At 37.4% G+C, this 19,404-nt stretch overlaps 1 protein-coding gene across 1 annotated transcript in view; it reads right to left on the reverse strand.

Annotated features, from left to right (window-relative positions):
• The window catches only part of EPHA4 (EPH receptor A4), a 160,552-nt gene that overhangs the window by 113,703 nt on the left and 27,445 nt on the right, over nt 1-19,404 (reverse strand). The window lies entirely within an intron of this gene.

Here is a 19,404-nt window from a genome sequence, read left to right on the forward strand (position 1 = left end):
CTTTAGGTCAGTACTCTCTTGGTGTTCTCCTACAAAGTTTGATCTTTCAGGCTCCTTGGCCAAATCATCACGCATATCTTTCTTTTTACTATGTGTGTTCAACCAAGTTCCATCCAAAGTCTCTTTTCTCTCTACACTCTCCCACTGAGTGAATTCATCAGTTTCTATGATATTCCTTAATTAAAAGTTCTATGCCGTTATCTATATGTCACATCTCTCCTCTGGAGCTTCCACATCATCAGTTCCTTATTAGATATTTTTAGTTGAATATTCCATAGGTATCTCAAACCCAACCATTCTAAAAGAAAAAGAATAATCTTTCCTCCAAAAAAACATTTTTTTGCTGAATTTTCTTCTTTTTGTAAAGGGTCTGACCATCTTTCTGGTCATCCAAGTTTGCAACATTGGAATCATCATCAACTCCTCTTTCTCACCCCATGTAACTCATCAATTACTGTCACAGCAATTCTATCTCTACCACATATATTTCACAACCTAGCCTTCATTTTCCTCAGCCACATTGTTTCCTGAAAGGGCACTCATTCCTTACCTACACCACTGTTGTTGGGTTTAGTTTCTTTGCCGGTTTTGTCTGTCTTGCCTTTCTGTGTATCCTCAGCATTAAACAACGTCCCTAGCACATTATGAGTATTTAATAAATGCTCATTGTCTGACTGACAGAATTTCTAGTAAAGCTCTGCTCTCATGCTACCTTCTATATATATATCATCTTCCCTGATACTTAAATCTGCCCATACCTGGGCTTTCCATTACCTTATTTTGACATATTTTATGGGTATATATGTAGTCTTGCTCAATAGAATGTAAGCTCCGTGAGGTGTGGGATTATTTCTCTTTTGTCTTAATATATATTGCATAGAGTACACATTAAATAAATGCTTGGTGGATTGACTGATTTCCAATACAAGATGAACAACAAAAAAATAGTTCTTTGACAACATTAGTCAAAATTTCAGGAGTATTCTGTACATCGATAACAGGCTAAATTTAGATGTGAAAAAGCAAATTTTTGTCTTTGTTGTTGTTTCACTGCATCCAAATCTTTAAGACCCCTAGCTACCAAGGTGTTTTCTTGGCAAGAATACTGGAGTGGTTTGCCATTTCCTCCAGTTGATCCTTTTGTCTTTTAACTTTAGGTAACTACTTGGAAAATGTACTTTATTTCCTGCATAGATCTAATTCCCACATAAATGAGGATTAAGAATAATAGGTAGAAGCTTCAGAAAGAAAAAAAATTAGGCTTAATACAAGGAAGGAGGCAATTAGTTGGCTCACTGCATAGAGCACTGGGCCTAGAGTCATATCTAAAGTATTACATTTTAGATACCACAATTTAGATGCCACAAACTGATATACTGGAGAGGGTCCAGAGTTGGGCAGCTGATGAAGGAAGGGCCCGATATAATAGAGAAGTATCAGTTTAAGATTCATTAGAAAAAAGAACAGAAATAAGGGGCACAGAATATAGTGGTTTCCAGTATTAAAAGGGATGACACATTAAATAACTAAATCAAAGAGGATTTGATTCATTCTGATTGGCCCCAGAGGACAGAACTAGAAGAAACTAGGAACAGTTAAAGAGAAGGACAAATCTAAACTTGATAAAAGGAAAAACTTCCAAACAGTTAAGCATTTTCCCAAAGTGGAATGACCTGCTTGAGGATAGAGTTGGTTCCCATTCCTTAGAAATTTGCAGCAAATGCTGCATAGTCTCTTTTCTAGAAATACTGTAGGATAGCTTCTCAGTCAGCTACTAACTAGTTGACCTAGTTGGCCTCAGAAGTCCATTCTAATTGAGATTCTGTGAATAGATCTTAATTTTTAAATACTCAGCAAACTGCTCGTACAGATGGAATTTTCTGTGTTAGAAGAAATAGATTGTATAAATGAGATGAACTTATCAAATATTTCAGCCTTCTAAATAGCTTAAAGGCAAATCATCTTCACGTCAGGCCTCTACTCTGTGTAATTTATATGTAACATGCATTAAGCCCCAAGTGAAATGTCCTATTTAGGTTCATGGAAACTTAGAGCAAAAAAATATGCTTCAGCATATGTCAAATTATAGAAATGAATTTTCTGATCCATGGGACACTGGCACTTAACTGGCTCTTGTGGAAGAAGATAATCTGATTATCTAAAGTTGTTCTCCCCAAATTAATGTGGCCATGGGAACAGAGTCTAGAGGGTAGAGAAAACTCCAAGGATCAAAAATGAGGAACTAGGCCATTTTGATGTTGTCTATTTTTATAGCAAAAAAAACCCCCAAAACATCCACATGTAAGATGTCTTTTGGAGAAACACATATAACCATATATTTAATATTTTAGAGAGAGGTGGGAAGGGAGAAGGCAATAAGTATTTAGAAAGTATATGACTACTATATGAATATTATCTCCTTGGTCCTTATCATGACCTTATCATGACCAAATGACAACCACAGAAAGATATAACTGGAATGTAAAAAGAGTATATGATCAATGAGGGAAGTGATTATTATTCGTTTTGTTTTGGTATTCATAGTGCCTAGCATATATTATTAAATCATTTGTTTGTGATCCCATTTGGGATTTTCTTGGCAAAGATACTGGCAAAGGTACTTTTTTGCCATTTCCTCCCCCAGCTCATTTTACAGATAAGGAAACTGTGACAAACAGGGTTAAGGGACTCATCTAGGGTCATATACAAATAAATGTTATAGATTAGATAGATAGATAGATAGATAGATAGATAGATAGATAGATAGATAGATAGTGGACGGATAAAACTTAAATTTTTTTTTTTGTTTGGAATGAAGCAAAACAGTATTTTAAAGTACCCCCTAAGTAATATTCCTAGGCATCTTGGCCTTCCTTGGAAGCTCTGTTCTGAGATGTCCTTTCATTTAAATCACTACCATTTGTATATAGCACCAGGCCTGGAATCAGAAGACTCTACATTCAAATCTGGCCTCAGATACTTCCTAGCTGTGAGATTCTGGGCAAGTCAACTCCATTTGCCTAGCCCTTGCTTGCCCTTCTGTCTTAGAGTTATTACTAAGACAGGATATTAAGGATTAAAAACAAAGAAGAAGGGAAAATGGATTGTAACACTTACAGCAACCTTGAATTTATTCTGAGTGTACCAAGGGAACTGAGAATACAAATTCCTCTGGAGATAACCTAAACATAAGAACTTTGAGGATGTCATAACCAAGGCCTCAATGTGTCCTACACGTCCTTTCTTGATTCTGAAATAAGAATCCCAATATGGTGAATGTTACCATGTGTCTAGAGACACAGTAAAACAGAGCAGGTAGAGACAGGTCCCAAATGATCCAGGGATCCCTGCCAACCCAATTACTTTGGCTCAGGAGTTTAGAGACAAAGAAAGTCATTCACACATTAAGCTTGTTTATAAGACACACAAAAAAACCTTATCTGTTGTTTAAAACACCCAGTCAGGTTGCTCTGCTTGGTCTCTTGTGTAAATGAAAAGAGATTCCTCCTATCAGGAGCAGTAATCCCCCAAAAATGTCTGATAAGGCTCTCTTAGGTGAGAGAGCAAACTTATCTGTCATACAGGGGAATTCATTCACTCAGGTAAACACAAAGACTAAAAGGGGGGAAAAGTTTCAAGGGCCTAAGTATACACAAAAGACTAGCTGGGCTGTTAATAAATTGACCTGAAGTGTTTAAAAAAGATTGAGACACTGTTGCCTCTATTCTAGAAAAATCGTCTCGCACAAATATTCTTATTAGAAAGGTGGGCTAATTCTCAACTTGGAAATAAATACTCACCTCAGTGCAAACACTGCTACACATAAATGTCAGCCTTGTAGACAGGTTAGAGAAACACACACATATTGTTAAAGAATTTCCCAGACTACCCCACCCTAACCCTCTTGACCTTTTATGGCAATATCCTTTGAAAGGGGAGTTGTATCCTTTGAGAGAAGTGTGGTGTAGCTCCATAGAAGTTAGGAGCAAAACTCTATACCAATAAGGCAACGCTGCATGTGTTAAACAACATGGCATTTCCAAGGATTTACTGGAGAAGGGTATTATAAATTGGAAATTTAGATAATGTTAAGATCACAATGAGAAATAAGAAGAAGAGGAAGAAAAAGAGGAGGAAATGGAAACATGGCACCAGGAGGACCTGAGCTCCAATCCTATACCTCCTAGGTGACTTGGGAAACTCTCTAAGACTTGCAAGTTACAAAGTACCATCGTTGATTATCATTGATGGATAATTTCCACACTGGGAGTTCCCTAGATAGATAAAATCACAGAAGTCCAGACTTATAGCATAGTTCGCATTTACCTAGAACTTTAAGGCTTTTTTTTTTAAATAAAGCAATAGACAATTAACCTTTTCTGCTTCCTTTTAAAATCATCTCCCGATATCTTTCTTTGTTTTATTCTCGTCCTTGACTTTCCTTATCCCAGACTCCCTAATCCTTTGACCCTCCCAACTCCTAGCTAATATACTGCCATGGAAGGCTTTTAAAATGTGCTTTTTTAAAATTCCCTCACAACTATAAAAGTGTTCTGTCTGTCTCTGTCACAGATATACCCAGAGACATGTAAATCTAGACAAAGGGGCAAGTCAGAATTTTCAGCCTCCTGTGTTTTAATTGCTTAACGTTTTGACCTCAAGCAAATAAGGGTTTTCTTGCCTCTTGAAAAGAAAAAAAAAAAATAGAAAGAAGTCTCCTGGGGAAGGAAGGAAAGAAGTTAAAAGAACAGGGCTACTGTGTCCAGCTGGTAGGGAGACCTATTTTTTTCCCCCTAGGTCTGAAGAGGACTGTGTAGAAGGAGAGTGAAAGGCACTGGTCAACACTCCATAAAGCACAGAGGGGAAACTGAGCAGACAGTTTCCTCTCATCACCACGGATTGTACATTCTGGGAAATATCCCCTCAGTTCCCTAAGGGTAGGCAACTCTCTATACACATAAACACCCTTGATGCTGACTTGTAGCCATCTAAGTCTACTTATACTTTGAAACATGTGAGAGAGGAAGAGTGAAAAAAAAAAAACTGCAGCCAGAAAAGAAAGAAGGAGTTCATTATTACAGGCCAGCTCCTAAGCTGAGCTTCCATTACGAAAGGCAACCCCCCCCCCCCCACACACACACCTTAATCTCTCCTAAAGGTAATCACAGACTATTCTAGCCATAAATGCTTTCACAAAATGAGAAAATCAAAAGGACATATTTTAGGAGATCCTTCATATCTCTCTGGCAATATTGGCTTGGATTACTATTTAAATTTACTATATGCAGGACCAGCTATGCATTTGGCACTGTATAGAACATGAGAAATTATTAGCACTGCAGAGCAAAGATTGGCTTTGAGGCACACTGCTGTGGAAGAGTTTGATTTCTAAGTAAAATATCTCACTTGACCACAAATACTGGTTGTGTCTTCCTTAACCGAAGGCAAAACATCAACCAGAAGAGGTGATCCAGGTAAACCCAAGTTTCAGTCCTTGAGTAAGTACTTGCTTGCGTAGTTGTTGTCTATTCGACAAGGAAGGATTGATTTTTTAAAAAGTGAAATTATGTCAAATGTTATGTTAACCAAATATGAAGATAATAAACACTAAAAGCAAACAGTCCAGTACAGGCAGGTAATAAATCGTAATACTTGTGGGAATCAGATCTCATTAGGCTTGGAACAAAGCATACGGTTGCCCAAGCTGATGATTCTCACCACATCCCCTCCTTTTTTTCCTCCTTTAAAAAAAAAAAGACAACTTGAGGCAAAGATCCAAACTTCTTATGTGTAATGCAATGTCATTTCATTTCTTATGCTACATGCCTCAGCAAGTCCCCATCAGCTGTTATTTTTCAGGACAAACAATATGGCAACAGAGCTGACTCATATGTTAGTTTAGGTAAGGCAAGAGAATGGCCATGCTGTAACTTTCATTCATAATAACATTGGGTATGAGCCACAAGATGGAGGACTATCTTTAAAGTCTAATGAGACCATAAATGACTGAGCCCAAAGACGGTCAATTGAAAGGCAAAGTCATGTAACTGGATTGAAGACTGGCTATGGAATCAGGGAAATCGAGATTTAAGTCCTTCTTCCAGTACATACTGTCTGCATGACTTTGTACCGGTCATTTTGACTTCTCACAGACAGACCCAGGCAAGTGTCTAAAACCTTAAATTGTAGTTGAATTGTCAATCTGTCTTAAGTGGAGAAATTTTTCACAGGTCTAGACCAAAAACAAAAGAGGGGGAAGTAAAAACTAGTGGGAATTGCATAGAGAATTCCTGAGGATTTAATGTGGGAAGGAACTCTCCTCACAGTCGAAAATGTGGGGGTGACTCGGGGTATGCATATCCCTGGGCATTATTCCAGGTGTGGAGCAATCACTGACAAAAATTGCCAGGTATGGGTCATTGGTTTCTCTTTGCTCAACTGGAGGGGGGAGGGAGGGGAGAGTTAGCAGTCCAAGAAAGGAAAAGAGGTGAGTAGTTGTATCTTCTATAGCAAAAGGTACAAGGAAGGATAACAAAAATTAAACCAGATATTAGAGGCTTCTTGAAATCAATATTTTTTACAGATGAAAAATAGAGCGAATCCTACCTGTGTTATTAGTAAATGTGTTTCTTCAGGGACCTTAGATATTGAAAGCCCGTTTGTTCCACTGGATCATAAGATTTAGAGACAAAAGGAACCTAAGAGTTCATTTCAGTTCAATGCCTTGTTTAACAGATAAGGAAAAATGAAGCTCCCCAAGAGGGAAATGTGGCTTCCGGAGAGTTACACAAGTGAATGCTACACACATTTCAGAATCAGCATCCAAACCCAGTGCTTCCGAATACAAACCTGGCATTTGATGTATTACACCATGAGGTTTCTACTTATGAACAGGTGGGGAGCAAGATGGGTGCTGGCCCTTATCGTTTAATACTTCTGAACTCAGCAATAATTTATGAAGCACCTTCTATGGGTAAAATATGCAGGTGCTAAGGGTGCTACAAAGATGATTAAGAGACACTGTCCTAATGGGGCTTTTTAAAGATATACAGCTACGCCATCCACATCTGTGGGGTGAGGGACATGGATCCCCCAAGATATGGAAAATCTGAGGAAAATTTTCTGGCCCTCTTTCATACAAGAAAAGAAGTATGATTTTTTTCTTTCCTTTTATGAGGTTTTCCCAATACTTTATTGTAAAATTTGGGTTAGGTATTTGGCCATAAGCTATATGTAGGTCAATGTTAACATTTCTAGCCTTTGTGTGGCATTCGCTGAATTTCTCATTCTTTTCACAAGCTTTAACTTTTTTTTACTTATTTTTACTTTAGAAAAGAATTGTGTAGATTTATGGCATAAAAAGATAAAATATGTTGATGTTAAACAATACTCTATATTTTGTGCATTTCTGAGTTTCTTAACTTTTTCTGTTATCTGTTGTCCTTTGCTCTTGTCTGAGACTTCCTTAAGATTCTCCCCAAAATTCCCATTGAATTATTTTGCCAGTAATATCCATGATACCCCAAAACCACAATAGAGAAAGTCAAGATGTGGAAGGGATACCTGTAGCTATATTTGGTGAAGCAAGATTTAACCAGGGACATAATGTCACTGTAACTATAATAACAATAACTCAACCAGCTCCTGTTTCTGTCTCTCCATTATAATCCATTTACCTTACAATGGACAAAATAATCTTTCCTAAGGCACTGGTCACTCACTTCCTGCTCTAAAAACCTTAGGTGCCTCCCTATTGCCTCTAGAACAAAATGAAAATTCTATGACCTCATAGGCTTGCCACAGTAGGACTTCAATCTACCACTCGGGCTTTATTTCACATTACTTTCCTTCACCCACACAGGAGGTTGTAGCCAAATTCCACCACTGGCTGAATCCCAAACATTCCCCTTCCTGGATTTTTCACAGCTGTCTTCTCTACCCTATTCCTCCCCAGTCTGGAATGTACTCCCTCCTCCAGGCTCCCATCAGTGTCCTTCTCTTCCTCCAGGTGCCACTTCCTTTGGAGAGTCTTCCTTGATTCCCCTCAGGAGTTAGTACTCTTTCCTCTTAGGTTACTGTAAGTTTCTAGAGGCCAAAAAATATTTTAATTTTGTCTCTGGAATGCCAACCTAGCAAAATGTCTTGCACAGAGCAGATGCATAATAGATGTTTTCTAACTCACAGGAATTACTAGTGTATTTTTCCAAATCCAATACAGGGTAAGGATAAAACATCTGCCTTTTTAAAAATTTAGGTCAAGACCTATAATTTCAGGAGCGTAGGGAACTCCCAGTAAGGAAATTCCCTCCAACAATGACCTATACCTGCTCTGTAACTTATAGTGAATAGTGTGAGGTCAGATGATTCTCCTGGGTTCAATCAACCAGTAGCAAGAGGGGTCAACAGCAAAGTTTGAAGCCAGGACTTAAAGAATTTTTCAAGTTCAGCCTTTTATTCTCTATTCAAAAACACATCTCACATTCTAGAGGGGATCATAGGATCATAGATTTAGACCTGGAAGTGATTTTTTAAAGCTCAAACCCTCACTTCACAGGTGGGGAAACTGAAGCCCTCCCAAGGTTACACAGATAGAATTAGATACCTTCAAGAAAGATGGTTCTGAATAATCCAAGGAGGATCTCTATGTCTATATAAATGAAAAATGTCAGACCCCCAAACTTTCCCAATGTTGCTTTGGATCATCTTCATAGTGATGTAGATGGTCACAGGATAATCCAATATGGTATGAAAAAATAAAATGGTAAATATCCACATACACAATGACTCAACAGCATCACTGCTGACTCTCATCCTGCCACCTTTTAAAACCCCTCATGAAGGTAAAGCCAAGAAAAGAATCTCTAGGGGCAGCTAGGTAGCACAGTGGTTAGAATGCCAGATCTTGAGTTGGGAGGACTTGGGTTCAAATCAGACCTCAGCCATTTCCTAGCTCTATGACCCTGGGAAAGTCACAACCCCAATTGTCTAGCTCTTGATGCTTTTCTTTTAGAATTGATACGAAGACAAAAAATAAGGGTTGAAAAAAAAGGAAGAGAGAAAGAAAGGAAGGAAGGAAGGAAGGAAGGAAGGAAGGAAGGAAGAGAAGAAGAAAGGAAGAAAAGAAGGAAAAAAGAAAGAAAAAGAAAGAAGAGAACAAAAGAAAAAAGGAAGGAAGGAAGGAAAAAAGAAAAAGAAAAACCAGCTGTAAAATAATTATCATAACAGCATTAACACCCTTTTGTAGATCAACTTAACTCCTTCATGTACCTCTGAAATAGAAGTATTCAGCCAGTTTCTACTTTCAAAATCCAAATGTACTTTGTAAATTCTGGGAGCAAAACACTCACTGGATCCTAAATCCTCTTTCAAATATCTTTCCCATTGTATAATTTTGTTATCAAAACACCTACTTGCCTGTCTCCAGCAAGGTGGGAATTTTATAATAATGACAAATAGAAATGAAAAACCAAAGATTTTTAACTGAACATTTCGACCTGACTCAAAGAAAATAGCATTCTTAGTAATAATATCACCTTTGCCCTAAGGACATATCTCCTTACTACCCAGATGAAGACGATTGAAAAACTGATGAACTCCATCCTGAGCAAAACTTCTACCTGCCTTAAAAATGACAGCAAATCACCTTCTTTTAATGTATTACAGCTAAACTGTCAGAAAGGCCAGTCAAGGTCATACTGGATGACATACATACTAAATGAGGAAATATCTTCTAAATTTGGGAATGTAAAGTTCTCAGGAAACTGGTTCCCTCTCTGTCAATAGACTGATTGATACAATGCTAACTGGAGCAATGGATGTTATTACTAAGAAAAAGGACCTGGGACAGAGCAAACAGGCCCAAGATGTTTGGAAAGTGAATTTCAAACATTATTCAGTTGTCACAAGAATATTGCAACTATCTTCCTGAAAAGATGGAAAACACACACACACACACACACACACACACACACACACACACACACACACACCCCTTATAGAATGAGGTTTAACATTAAATCTCACTACACTCAACAATAGAAATGGTTCCAGAATTAACCAGATTCCATGTCAACACCAATAACCATGATTAATGTCTATTTCCTGCTGCTTGAGAAGGAAAGCTAATATGAATTTTTCCCCCTCATATTTTTCAGAAACCAATGCCAGGGCTGGCCCTGAAATCTGAGGACACAATTCTAATAGCAAAACTGCATGTGATTTAATTCGAGTCACAAAGGTGGCTTAGGGATAGGAAGGAGGGCAGGGGGGAAATTGGTATTTAAGGTTATTTCAAAAGCTTTCACATGTGCTGATTCTATTGTACAGATCACAAAGAGTTCAACCCTCAAATGTCTAATAATTGGCATTTTTGCAAGCCAAGACAAGGAAATATCTCGGAACAAATGCTAAATAGTTCCTGTTACTTATTGACTTGTGTATGAACTATTCCTTCAGCTTGTATAGGTCTTATGTTTTGGTGCACAGCAAAGGTAGTCTAATTATGTCCTCATAGTCCTTTGATTTTAATAGGAGGGTGGGATGTTGGCAGTACAATGAACTAGAGAATGGCTACAGGGCAAGGAGGAAGGCTGGTATGTCCTAGAAAGTACCAGGTGCATTTCTGATTGGAAAAGGTTGAGAAACCCTGGTCTACACCCATCTGTTAATCCTAAAGCCAACAGAGCTTCAAGAGACACAGGTTACAGAATGAGGCACTAAGGTAGATGTTACAAAGCTATTTAAAACATAAATATTAAAATTGCCCTGGATATATATAGTCCCCCTCCTCCTACAAATTCGAAGTGATTCTGAATGCATTTGACTCAGAATTCCAAGGCCAGTCTACTACAAACTTATAGAATACAAAACTCTACAAGTTTTCCTAAGAGAAAATATTGTAATGTTTATCTCTCCTGAGAAGAAGAGAGCTCTCTATGGTGTTTCTTTACTATACCATATTCCCATCTTCCAATTTATGTTGAATTCACTCCATGTACTCTTGGAAATTTTCCTGGCACCAACATAACAGAAGTGCCAGGAGACAATGCCAAGGGGTAATGACCTTGAATAAAGGCAATGACTCTCTTCAAATCTGGCTCATCCCTAGCTCAGGCAGAGAGTCAGAAACCCTCAGAATTCAGTGGGAATAAGCCAATATCTTGAAACTGAAGTGATGTTTGAAAAGAAAAGATATTAAGTGGAAAGAAAACTAAAACAAATACCACTGATTAGCATTATAAAGAGTGCCAATAATGGGTGATAACTTAATCAGACACACACACAAATTGAATAGCTTCTACTTGTCTATGGTCTGCCAATGATTCTTTTTTTTTTTTTTTTTTTTTTTTTTTTTTTTTTTTTTGCAGATCAGTAGTCCTCTGTAGGAAAAAGAATTTGTCTAAATCATTGCCCTTGACCAACATGTTCCTCAGTAGAGGCTGACAAATTAATTCTTGACTATTTTTCACTACTGATTACATCATTCAGTATAAACATTGACATACTTGACTTGGCTAAAGTCCACCAATGGCACTCACTCTAAGTCCCAAGTCAGCAAGGTTTGACCTAGTTAGGTTACAGATCACAGATTCCACGATGTCCTCAAATACCTGAAATGTGGCAGTAGTGGTCCTTTCAAAAACACTTTTGCCACCTGCCCAAGAATTTTCTGGACATACAAGGCCATTACCAGAAAATGACCCAACACAGGCACCATACCTGAGTCTTACACTTGATAGTGGGGTCATCACAGACTCATATCCAAATAAAGGATGACATAACTGGAAGGAGGCTCAAAATACATTGAGTCTCAAGTTTTCCAAGAGTTTAGAGCTAGAATAGAATTTGAAGAACATCTAAACCTAACATCTCAAAATCTCCACTACTCATCCCTTCCCTCTAAGATTACCTTCTGTCTACTCTGTAAAGATCTTACTTATACATTTCTTGTACATTCTCCCCACCCCCATTAGAATGAGTTCCATAAGAGCAAACTCCATGACTTTGTCTTTCTTTGTGTTTCTAGTACTTAGTAGTTCTTGTACTTAATAAATGCTTGTTGACTGACAAATAATATTAAACAAACCTATGAGAGCCAAGCACTCGTGCTTTGAACTTTATATTTCTACTTAAACTAATGCTATTATTTCTGCCTTCTGGCTGGTGTTTATTTCTCAGGATTTAGATGCTCTCAGGCTCTGGCTTTTCTATAAGAGAAAGAGAAGCCTTTTTTCTGCTTGTCTTGAGCTCACAGTTATTCTATTTTTTATAGATGTCTTGTGCAAGGCCAGCTAGGGAAGATTTCATCTTAAAATAGTGATACATTCCCAACCCCAAAGTTTAGCCTCAGGTGTACACTTCTACCCTATGGGAATTAGGTTCAGTGAAAAAGTTGTGCCAATACTTTTCCTAGATGGCAGGAAGGAGAGGTTGACTCACTCAACAATCTGGGGGGGGGGGCAGTGATCCCAGCTACTGTCAAAGAAACCCCACTTATGAACATTGGGGCTTATATGTACCAGTCATCAGAAATCTGGTATCTAGGATGATACATAGTGGTTTAGGCTGCTGGCTCCGTGTCTATAATAAATAGTCTGTGCTCATTGCTGATGGAGCTGATGCTTGACACCTGTTCCTTCAATGGCTTCACCTCATGATCACCATCAGACTCTTACTCATTTCCTGTACTACTTAATTTAGACAGATGTAACCAGGGAGGGTCAATCAGGGCTTTGTCCTAGTGCCTTAAACTTAGCACTTGATACTTTTCGTCTTTTTGCAACATAGAACCAATTAAGAATGATACCTACTTAGTAAAAAAAAGAAAATAGGTAAAATAGAAAGCTACTAGATGGCTTTCTTACCCCTTCAATTAATCATTATGCCCCAGGTAAGATCTTTCCCAACCAGATGTCCCACTCTACTCCCCACCTCTGTATGACCTCCCCAGCAGCAGATTCATAGTAACCTGAGGTCTCCATTACCTCTTTCTCTCACATACTATCAACTGAATTTAAAGCATGTTTTATGCTATTTGGCATAGGTACGGAAACATCTCACAAGAGCTCTGCAAACTGTTCAAAAAGTCCACAGTATCTTACTTTACATTATTATATGTCTACATAAAATAGTGCGTGTGTGTAGATACAGTTTCTTAACTGACTTTTTTCTGATCACCCCACAGTTCTAGTACCTAGAACACAGCAGGTGCTTAAGAAATGTTTGTTGAAACAGTGGATGTTTATAATAAAAAACTATAAAAATGCAAAAACATATTTTTTGTCCATTTGTAAGCAGCCCATTGATTTCCAAATCATGTGCATATGAATACAGAGCACTTTTAGTATGAAACCGGCATTTATCACCACCCTGTTACAGCACTGGATATGTCATAAATTTAAATACTGTAATTGAAGTTGAATTTTCTACGGGTTTATTTACCAGATCAAAGAGTGACTTCAACTTTCAGCATTCATTCTACTTGCCAGCATAAACTCATGGGCTTAGCTGAGTGCCAAGGGAAAAAAAAAATTCATCATCTGAGTTCTGTGAATTCTGGCAAGTTACTCTTTTTTTTTTTTAAAGAAAGAATAAGCTTCAAGTTTGTTTCCTTTTTTCCTGAAAAACCCAGCTGATTGTAACATTAGCAAGTGTAAGGTTTCTAGTAACTAATGAAAGAACTTTAGGCAATCCCCTAATCATTCTAGAGAAGTGGCATAAGCTCCAATGTGCTGGTAAACTCTCTTAACACATCACTAAGACAGAACGTAATTGATTTCTACCCAAGACATTTTCTGTCATGTCCCTCCCTAGCCCAGAATATGTTGACATTACATTAATATGTCCCCCAAAAATCTTTCGGACAAAAACAATGTAGGAATAAGTTACTGGTATTGTTATATCTCTAGGGATCTTTGATTTTGTGTCTTTGAAATATAAAACTTCATTGCATCAGTCCTCGGCTCCCATTAGACCATTCATCTCCATCTATGGCAGTGTTTTCAGTTTGACAGGGATGTAAAGTACCTACCCTGGGTCCAGCACTCCAGAAACTCTGGTAGGTACAAGAAAAACTAAGAAATATGAGCATCAAAGAAGAAAATTCGCTCTTTTTAAATGAAAGAACATAGTTTTTATATACTAAGGAATATTCCTCTTTAAAAGTAGTCACATTGGAAGTCCTATCAAGCACATCACTCAAAATATTGTTGCTTAGAAATGCCTTCTGAACATGAAGCGCAATTCTTGAGTGGGCCTCAATGGTGGAAAATCTTCCCCACGTACATAGGAGTAGATTTGAGTTTTGAAATATTAAAAGAAAGAATACATGAAAAATATATAAATATAAAAGAATATATTAAAAAACATTAAATCTAATCCTTGTGACTAAGTTAATCAAGCAAACCAAACAACACTATCAAGGAAAGAAAAAATATACAAATATGGTGTGCCTTTAACTCAATTGGCCTCCTATCAATCAGTTCCTAGCATGTGAAGATGCAGGGGATTTTAATATAAGCTACAAAATAATCCCTATTCTCAAGGAGTTTACATTATCAATCAGTTTTATCGATCATTTATTTGTTATTTAAATGTATTAACCTTTTATTGAAAATTAATAAGTAATTATTAATTCATGATAATTATTAATAATATAATAATATATTAATCATTTGTGGATATTAGTCAACTACCAGGTATTTAACTGACTGCTTAACAGAACTGGCAATGGGAATACAAAGATGAAGTGAGAGTTTATATTTAATTGTGGAAGACAGGACTTACATAAGTAATCATATACTAACATGAGGTTAAGTATGGAGGGAAGGTGAAAGAGGGCAGATTTCATGGAGGAGGTAGCAAGTGAATTTAATTGATCCACTTTGAAATAGAGATTTCAAAGTGTGCCTTTTAACCTGCCCTGAAGATCACTCCTTTGAAAGATAGTACTTGACTTTTCATCCACTTTGCTTTTCAATGTGAATAGTTAGGTCCATCTCTTTCCCAATGTGATGGAATTCACAAAGGAGGCTTCTTAAGTGTTCTAGGATTGAGCGCAATTAGAACAAAGTCACCTTCATGAGCATTTGGAGAATGCTGCCATCAACAAGAACCTTACTGATTTGGACTTTACAAAGGGGATCTCTAAAGACACTGGTAAATGACTTCTTGGTTGACCTCTACTTGATATCAGTACTCAACAGATCATTCATCGAAGGGATCTATACAGTTACATCTGAAAAACTTTTGATTAACTTTAATGTTTCCCCAGGAAATACCTTTTTAACATGAAACAACATGGAAATAAAGAGCCTTCAAGGCTAGATTCTATTTTGAATCAAATACTTATTTTTAAAAAATCAGTAAATCCATAGAACTTTTATTTTCTCTTTCTCTCTGTCACAAAGATGTGTCTGTTGCCAACTCAACATCTGAATATCACCTATGAGACTCATGTTTTCATAAAAGATACCAATTATATGTGCATTCACCATTCCCATGAACATTTTAAAGAACTGAGAATCATGGGTCGGAAGCTATTTATTGCATCTTTTTAGTTACTTTTCTTTTCTTTTTCCTAGATGACAGCACAGCCTATAATCTTTTTTTCATTCTTTTGGAATGTCCCTAAGTGCCATTACAGGTATTTCATGGGCAGCACAGGGAAGATCCACCTGTTCTGCCAGACTTCACCTTCTAAGTGATCTTACCACCTCCTCATGTTGCATTATCATGTAACCAGATAATACAGTTAAAATATGGCTGTTCCAAGATTGCTGTGGATGAAAATAGATGACCCTAGACAATCCGTTCTCTTTCCTATATATCTGGTCCTTCTTCCTTGTTTCAACTACAAATTCTTTTCATTAGGACATAGTCTATTTCATTTTCTACTTCCTTCAGAGTTTGCTAAACTCAGTACTCTCTTCTTGAAGAAAATATACATAACATATTAGCATAAAGCTTTCATTTCTTGATCCCTTCCATATTTTCCAACATTAAATTTGCTGCATTTCATTCTGACCATTTTTCTAAGGAAGTCATCAAATATTAGGGAATATTTATCTAAGATTGAAGACTATTTGTAAAGGATCAACAGATTCAGTCATTGAAAAGACAGTTGTCATTTGGAAACCATCACTGCAGGTCCTGTGTTATGAGCTTCTTCTATCTAGGGCATTCCAAAAGACTTAGTGAAATTTGAAACTATTAAAGTTTAAACTGCTCAAGTTTTAATAGTTTAAAATTACACTAAGCATAATGAGGTTAAGTGACTTTCCCAGAGTCCCATAGCTAGTTTTAACAGTTCAAAATTACACTAAGATTTTTGGGACATTCTACGTGCCACAGAATAATGCTATCCATAGAAGAACAAATACAATTATGGAAAGAATTTGCTGCGGAATTTCAGTGTTGGTAGGGATCTTGGATGTTATCTAGTATAGTCTCCCACTTAATGAACGAAACTCTTCTCTATCAATGGAAGTTCCCCACCTTCGTTTCAACATTTCCAATCTAAGGCAGAGGTTGAAAGGTTAAGTCTATAAATGCCTTCAGAATAGAAACTTAATTCATTAATTGCCTTTTGTTGTTGTTATTAACTCAACTGCATGTCTCAAGAAATGGTCACAGACACCTCTGCTCAACACGGGGCTATTTTATATGGAACCTGAGTCATACCATAGCAGGTGTACTAATTGTTATTCAAGACTAAAGGAAGAGTATTACTTAGTGATGCAAGCAGGTGATAGTCCAGACTAATTGGAGCACAGGATTGAGCAAGAGGTTAATCAGAAAGACAAAAGCGAAATCTAAACTGAGGACAGAGGTGAGGAATAATCACCAGGATCTGAGAAGAAAAGTCATAGACAGAAACCTAAAGAAAGAGGAAATTGGGAATAGATGCATGGGCAATTCATGAGCTGTGGTGAAAACTAGACAAACTGAGAAGGTAAGAGATAGGAGGCAGATGAAGGTCATGTACAACACCCCAAATTTCTGCCACTCAGATCTAGGGAAGTCCACATTGTTCTTAAAGACAAAATTAAGAAGGAGAGCAGGAAGTAAAGAGGAGAGAAAGGAAAGGAATGAAAGGAGGGAGAAAGAAAGGAAGGAAGGAAGGAAGGAAGAAGGAAGGAAGGAAGGAGTGAATGAAGGAAGGAAGGAGTGAAGCAAGGAAGGAAGAAATAAAGTTTAATAATGGATATATATTATTATTAATTAGATCCAATATATATTAGATCCAATCTTCCACTTCGGAGAAGAACAAGGTCAAAAACTATAGTTCTTCTCCAAAGTGGAAGATATATATGATGTGGATAGGTTGTGACTTTAGTGAAGAAAGGTTGCATTCCTATCAATTAATTGCTCAACTATAGCACAGATGCATTAAAATATTCTAGAACATAGAAATTTGAGCCAAATGTTCTATGCTGGTGAGATGTTTCTGGACCTGTATTCTGTCATCAAATCCTCCTATATGTAGCTATACCTCCATATACAAAATATCCCTCCCTACTCCTCCATACACACATACACCCCCGACCCCCAACCAAAACGCTACACATGACAACTCTGGAAGTTTTTGGAGAAATGTTTTAAGGAAATTATTAAAAAATTAATCTACAATATAGAGCATATCAGGCAGGTGTTTGATGCAGTGGATAGAGTGCCAGACCTGGAGTCAGGAAGACTCATCTACCTAAGTTCAAATTCAGCCTCACACATTTAGTAGCTGTGTGAACCTGGGCAAGGCACTTCACTCTGTCTCAGTTTCCTGATCTGTAAAATGAGCTGGAGAAGGATGTGGCAAAGCACTCCAGTATCTTTGCCAATAAACCCCAAATTAAGAGTTAAGACGCAATTGAAACAATTGAACAACAACAACAATAGCAACTAAGTACACCAAATTTGCCACAGTATTTGCACACAACAATATTTTAACATGTGAAATATTGAACCAGGTATAAATAACAGAAAAATGATGCCTATCACTGCCTGGCTTCTAATGTCTATCACCTGTGTGATCTTGGGCAAGTCTCTGACTGCCCTGGGCCTTCATTTTTTCACCTACAGAATTAGGGGACTAAACTAGATGACCCTTGAGATCCCTTATAGCACAATATCTATGCTTCTCCAGTCCCTTATAGGCTAGATATGATATAAGCTACCCATATGTACAGATAGCACATTAATGTGCCTTTATACACTGATTTTTCCCCAGTTCAAAATCTACAACTGCTTAAATAAGAAGAAGGGCACATTGGGTAAATAGCATTTAGGAGAAGAGTGAATACCTTTGAAGTTCTCAATATAAGCACTGACTTTTTTGTTTGTTTTCATTTGGTTTTCATGTTTCTAAGGGGTGGGGCACAGGAAGAAGGATGTCCTCTGACTGAGGAAATTCATGCTTTAGCTCACCCGCTCATTTTGCAACTTTACCCAGATTCTCCAAGGACATCTCTCAAATAGCATTTTCCTTCATTGCCAATCTCCCAGTCAATGAAGATTTTCTTAACCTGCTCCTAGATGACCCAGGTAGCCCAGCTGAGAGAGAGCCTTTTACCTTGGGGAAGTTCAAGAACTTGGAATCAATATAACCTACCCAACTTCTAATGCCACCAGAGATACTTCTCTAGCTGTGTGACTCTGAACAAAGTAATTTAATTTCTCTAACCTTCACTATCCTCCTCTGTAAAATGGGCATAACAATAGTCTTTATTTCCCAGGGTTGCTGGGAAAAGCAAATGAGATAATGTAGGCAAAGTCCTTCACAAATCTTAAAGCTCTATGTAAATGTCACTTATTATTACTAATAAAAATTGAAAGAGGTAAGGAAAGCATAGCCAAGGGTGTTCCTGTTTTAACCTTCATACTTGGAAAGAAGAAAAATGTTCAATTAAAATAATATGGAAGACAGAGTTATAAAGAGAGAAAGGAGAATATTTTAACAATTCACATCCTAGAATTAACTAACTACAATTCAACTCTCCAAATCAAAATCCAGTGGTGGAGTGTACCATGAGGTCCCCATGTGGAATTTTGGCACAACACACTAAGATGTCCCCAATTAAAAGTGTTAGATCTCTCTAACCACGATCAAGTGACTTTAAGGTCACCCAACTACCTGATAACTTGGTCATCCATGAACTTTTCCCCCAGAAGGAAAGAAAGCTAACCAGCACTCCTGGGACTTGAACCAGTGCTTCCATTACACGTAGGCTTCTCAAACCTGATGTTCAGCCAATAAAGTCATTTCCTCTCCAAGTCTGTGAATCTATGAAGGCATTTTTTTTTTAATGTAAAGGATGAGGGACTAATTATATGAAAGGTTACTGTTACAAATAGTGTCTTTCAAAAGACAGGTTTTCATTAGGTTTTTAAAGGTAACATCTCACCTAGATA

Source organism: Gracilinanus agilis, chromosome 3, assembly GCF_016433145.1.
Source record: "Gracilinanus agilis isolate LMUSP501 chromosome 3, AgileGrace, whole genome shotgun sequence".
Taxonomy (NCBI): domain Eukaryota; kingdom Metazoa; phylum Chordata; class Mammalia; order Didelphimorphia; family Didelphidae; genus Gracilinanus; species Gracilinanus agilis.